General features: G+C 32.3%; 1 long non-coding RNA gene across 1 annotated transcript; it reads left to right on the top strand.

Moving 5' to 3' along the window:
* The first annotated feature begins 1,317 nt into the window (after positions 1-1,317).
* On the top strand, positions 1,318-5,477 carry LOC114303925 (uncharacterized). The gene is made up of 8 exons (XR_014349444.1): positions 1,318-1,655; positions 2,840-2,934; positions 3,089-3,161; positions 3,287-3,340; positions 4,413-4,522; positions 4,711-4,780; positions 4,877-5,116; positions 5,212-5,477. It is a non-coding gene; the product is annotated as an uncharacterized LOC114303925 (long non-coding RNA).
* The last annotated feature ends 678 nt before the right edge of the window (positions 5,478-6,155 follow it).

Below are 6,155 nucleotides of genomic sequence, written 5' to 3' on the forward strand. Positions count from 1 at the left end.
AAGAATGACACAAGAAATTGTTTTAATGACATTTATCAAAAGATGCTACTAAACTTTAATAATAATGACATATTTTTAAAATGTCACTAAATTAGATAGATGTAAGTTACTTTTTATGGCATTAAGTGAAAAGTGTCCTAAACAAATATTTTATGGCATTTTGAGAAATGTCACTAAATCAAAAAAATTCAAGCTATCTAATGTCATTTTTTGAAAAAAAACAAAAAATATCAATATACTTCCAAATTTGTTTAAAATGCACAAAATAAATACAAAAAAATAAATTAAACTCAATATAACATGCTATCAATTGGACCAATTTGAGACAAAATCAAAAATTCAAGATTAAAATCGATTCAACTGAAATTACAAAAACGAAAACGACACAACAGCCAAAATAGAGGGACTAATAGTGTAATTTTTCCTAATTGTTAGCATTTTTTAATGACAAATATGCATATAAGTGACCCATGTCATTCTTTTAGAGGCAAAATAATAAATTTGCTCAACTCGGTGAGTTAATCTCAACAAATTCAGCGATCATTTTTCATCAAAAATACTAACAGTGTTATTAATTGGACCAAATTGACACGAAATTAAAAATTAAAATTGATCTAATTAAAAATATAAAGATTAAAATTAATATTTATTTATTTATTTAAAATGTGAACAAATTTATTTATAAATAAATAAATAATTTTTTGATACACTACTATCACTACAGGAAATTAAACCTTTGGCGACTAAAAGTGGCGACTAAAAAAAATTTGGTCACCAAAGGTACATTCTTTAAAAAAAACTTGGTTGGCAAAGGTACACATTTTAACTACTTAAAAAAATTTAGTCGCGAAAGGTACAATCTTTGCCTACAAAAAATAATGTAGTCGGTATTTGCTTTATTTTGGCGGCTAATTGGATTTAGTCATTGAAAATAGGGTTTTTGGCAACCAAAAAAACATTTGGTCCCTTTAAATGTTCAATCCATAGCTACTAAAATTAATTTAGTCGGTATTTATTTTACTTTTGGCGACTAATTGAGTTTTAGTTGTTGAAAGCAGGGTTTTGGGGGACTGAACAAAGTTTAAGTCAGCAAAAAGTATAATTTTTAGCTACTAAAAAAAATTTAGTTACCCTTTAGCTGATTTTTAGTGACTAAAAGTAACTAAAATTTTGGAGGGAGGACTTCGAATTTTTGGAGGGATCCCTAAATTAATTGGCGACAAAAGTATGTTTTAGTCGGGAAAAATTAACAACTTTTTATTTTATGGGACGAAAACAGTTAGTCCCGAAAAAAAAAGAAGAAAAAAGCTATGCGTGGAAAGCTGGTGTGTGTCTCACTGTGACTCTCTGCCTCTCTCTCTCTCTCTCTCTCCTTCCCCCTCACGCCTTTGCCGTTCTCCTTCCACAATCTCTTTCACATTGTCATCACACCGTCGCGCAATCTCTCTCTCTTCTCTTCTGTAGAAGATCGAACATGGAGGCTTCTCAATCTCTGCTCCAACGCTATCGCAGCGATCGTCGTCAGCTCCTGTGTTTCATACTCTCATCAGGTTTGATAAGGGAGCTCCGGTCCCCTACTGGTGCCACCTCCTCTGTTTCCGACTCCGATCTTGAACTTCTCAGCGCCGATTACGTCCTCCAATACGCACAATCCGGTTAGTTTCACCTCTGTTTGCTTGCCGAGAAACTGTAGGAAAAAAAAAAGTGAACTAAAAAGAGTTAACACGGGTACTCTGTTTGGCTGCGAAGAAATCAAAGAATTCATAGCTAAATTAAACTAATACAACTATTTGGCTGAGTGTGTTTGTGTCTTTTAAACTATTTGGTTCTCTTTTTTTTCCTTTTTCCTCTGTTTCCTCAACAACCAAAGGGGGGGATTTTAGGGTTAGGGCTATATTAGGACCATAGGAGGAAGCTTCTAGTCTTTTAAAATGGAAAAGGGTGAAAATTGGCTTGGTTTGATGGATAATAGCTAATTTGCCACTTTTAAAGTATAAAATCAGACGCCCAAAGTTATTAGGGTTAATTGGCACTCAATAGGCTAAGGTCTTGGAGTTAAGAGGTGCTGTTTTGGGGCTGTAAATAGTGCCCTGAGCAAAGTAACCTGTTGGTTTAGTGGCAGGAAGAAGAACCATCTGTACATTTGGTCTAGAATTACTTGGAAATTACTCGAGTCTGTGTAATTCATCGCACAGTTTCAAACACAAATTCTCTGAATCCAAATCATCTATTGACTAGAATTAATACATAGATACTTATAGGTTGCCGGACTTTTTCTAATTTTTCTAGGATTAATACATGAAAACTATAAAATTCTGACCATTCAAACAATTTGGACCTAAATAAAATCACATGCAATGATTCAATTACATTCTTGACACATGAGATCCATAGGCTTCATCTAGAGCCGTTATCCAAATTCTTTTTTCAAAACATATTTGCCTTAGATTGCTTTACTAAAACCTAATAAAAAAAGGAAGCTATCTAGCAGCATACTAACCTATAAATTTCATAAAATGAAGACTCATCTTAACCCTAAACTCCACTAGAAGGTTCCCTACATACACTCCATGTAATTCTTTGTTTTGCTGGAATCCATGTGAAATTTCAGATTTACCATTTTCTTCCTTCTATGGTGTTCTGTTCTTTGAAGAAAAAGAACAAAAATGTTAAGAAAATTCACGCCCTTACCTCTATATTGTTTGCTCCAAAGTGCATAATTTAGTTGTTCAGAGGAAAGCGAACTCGGAAATCTCTTGATTGGAATGGGATAGGCTTGTGATTGATGGTATTGCTCTTAATTGTTGAAAACTCTTGATTCATCTTCTTTGTTCTGTAGGATCCGAGTCTTGGCTTTGTTCCCATTGGAACCTCGAGAACAAATTCAAGACAAGGCACTCTGACAAGAAGTGACTCCATGTGGCACACAAATTAGTATGTTGAATGTGAACATATATATGTATATATATATTTATATATTTTGTGTTGTAATTTTTTATTTTGAAAACCGCTTTGCTCTTGCTTGACTGCTTTAATTTTTAAAATCTTGCTGTGCATATTTTTTATTTGTCTCTATTTTGTGCAACAGTTTACCTGTGGTTGCAAAATTGTTGCTTTGAGATGTTTTGCCTCTTGTTTACATAAAAGTGTAGCAGCTCAAGGTACTATTCTGATCCAAAAGGGAAGCATAAGAAAACATTGATGCAAATTCCAAGAAAACATTGATTCAAATTCTAGTGTTGAAGTTTGTTTGGTGTTTTATTTGCATCTCATTTTCTAATTGCAGGTTTTTGTATTTTTAGCTGCTGAGTATGAAACTCCAAAGAACTCCCTGAATCAGGTCAGCCTTTTTAGCATTCAACGGCATGCATTATTTCATCATGAGTTCATTTCAATTTGGCATTGAATATTATTCTTAACCTCAAGCTTCATTTCAAATTTCATGAGGTTATTATGGAGCTAGTCAGTTTTTGTCCGATGTCCCTTGCTGGATAGGTGCAGTCGGATCATTGTCCAGATCATTCTTAGACTCCATTGCATTGGGAATTTCTAATTTGAATGTGGATTACTTAATAAGTACTATAATGTTTCTCGATTCTTGAAATTTTTTCCCTCTACTCTATGTTTCAGATATTGGTATACATGATAAATATAACCTTTTGGCTTAAGAAATTTTGCTCCTTAGCTTCTACATATTTACTGTGAACATGATAGACAATGTTTAAAAAAATTGGATGTCTTCATTATTATGACTAATATATGTAACATAGTGATAAAAAGCCAAGTGTGGTTGATGCCTCTTGAGGTTACTTTGGACTTAAGTCTTTGTATTATAATTTTTTAAGCTTGTATTGCCAGGGAAAAGTCCAAAGTCTTTGTATTATGATTTTTTAAGCTTGTATTGCCAGGGAAAAAAGAGAAACCTAAATCGGCCACCAGTTATACTTCTTGAACTGTTTCTTTAGGTTATACCTAGAGATGTTACAAATATTATATTGAACTTCTAGAGAGGGAGAAAAGTAGTCTTTCATGAACTTGCTAGGTATAAGAAGCTATAGGTAGAACACACATTTTACGAATGCTAAAAATGTCACAAACCTAAATAGATATTGTTTGAAAATAGTATGACGCCAAAAACTAAGTGCAAAAGGCATCAAGGTGGCATTTTTAAATTTTGACTGAAGTTCAATATCCTCAAACGAAGCCAATATATTCCCAAAAAGAAAATCACAAATTGTGAAAAAGATAATCTTTTATAACTACATGACCATGAAAGCTTAAGGAGTACGGGCACTTCTAAGAAGTTGGCGGCTCGACAGACACTTCTCAATATGTCGTATCATGTCGTAGCTTGTTATATCTCTTTTTATTAATGTCATATATACTTTGTTAAAAATGTCATATATACTTAGTTTTTGGAGACTTGGTCGGAGCGTCAATAGTGGGAACCATGGAAACTACCATACAGGTTCACTGTCGAATTCGATTTCATCAAGCTTTGTAAAACCATTGCCACTCACTGGTGAGTAATTCATTCACAAACTATTCTTACAATCCTTAACTCTTTTTTGATTTGTTTTTCCCGATTCCATTATAGTGGTTGCTATGCTTCTCTTTTGATTTTGATCCTTTTGTATTAACATGGAAAAAATTAGGGATTTTTTGCCCCCGTAATTAATGTGATTGTTGTGCTTTTAAATTACGCAATAGGATGGAAGATGATTTTCTGGTTTTTGTTCTAAACCCGCAACGATACTTAAATCTTTGAGGTCTGCTTTAGGTTTGGATTTCCTTTCATTGATCCATTTTTGTACTTGTTGGTTTTTCTATAATTTAATTAATTTTGACCTCATTCTGTTTAAATCTTGATTTATAGGTGGGAGACATAGTTGTTTTAAAAAGTATCATTAGGCCAACAGAAACAATTGCAATCGAAGTACTTAAAAGCACAAACCCATCTAAAGTAGTATAAGGGGAAGAATTAGGACCTGACTATTGGGAGGTACATGTTCAAGTGCCGGTCAAACCTAATGAGAGCTTGATCCAATCATATGGACTTGTCGAAACAATTGGACAAACTATTGGAGTTCATGTTGCTTAGCCTGTTCCATTTGTGGTATATTTTTTTTCGTAAATACTAATTTCATTAACAAATTTATATTAACTTAATATAATTTCAATTACCTTTATATGTTTATCTTTTGGATGCAGATTTCGCAAGTTATGGATGCTAGCCGAGAATATTTATACAAGTGAGGTTGAGAATTTGGGAACTGATTTTATTTTGATAATTTGTTTCTCCGGAAGATAGATATCAGTATGGCTTTTCAGAACTTATTGTTGGAATAATTTTCTTTTAAATTTTTTTTGCTTTAACTTTGTTAGTGTGGTAAAATATTTTATAATTTTGGCAAGGGATTTTATTGCAATATAAATAAATTTATATTTCAATAATAAATAATTGATTGTGGTTTGAATTTTTTGTTGTTGATGTGATGATCCTATGGTGGTAATATTGTTTATTATTATGAAAATATTACAGGATGAATGGATGTCAAATTAATATAATTTGTGGTAGTTATAGTAGCTTTGCAAAGTGGCATTAAAATAAGTTTCAATAGCATTTATATCCATTTAATGGCACAAATGAATTGGATTTAGTAACATTTTTTGAATTTTTAAAAATCAATTGTGACATAACAAGCGTCATTAAAAATCCATATCGTGGCATTTTTTAGATTACAAATCTTTTTTAATGGCACTTGATAGTGTCATAAATAGTGTCTACCATGACATTAAAGTGTCACTAAAAGTTTTTAGCCTTGATGGTGTAATGACACTTACAAGTGTCACTGAAGTGCCACTAACTCTTTTTTTTAATGACACTTGATAGTGTCACGAATAATATCTATCATGACATCAAAATGTCATTGAAAGTTTTTAGCCATGATTGTGTAGTAACACTTGCAAGTATCTACTGTGGCACTAGTATTTACCGTGACATGGATATAAATGGCACTTGTTCAAAATGCCACAAGACTAAAAAATGGCATTAGAAAAATAGTTTTGTGACACTTTCAAATGTCAGTAAACTAAGAAAATGTTCATTACGTAATGAATTATTATCTTTTTGGAATCAAATTTTTTGTCTCAAA

The sequence above is a fragment of the Camellia sinensis genome, chromosome 13 (genome assembly GCF_055761805.1).
Source record: "Camellia sinensis isolate YWXY chromosome 13, ASM5576180v1, whole genome shotgun sequence".
NCBI classification, from domain to species: domain Eukaryota; kingdom Viridiplantae; phylum Streptophyta; class Magnoliopsida; order Ericales; family Theaceae; genus Camellia; species Camellia sinensis.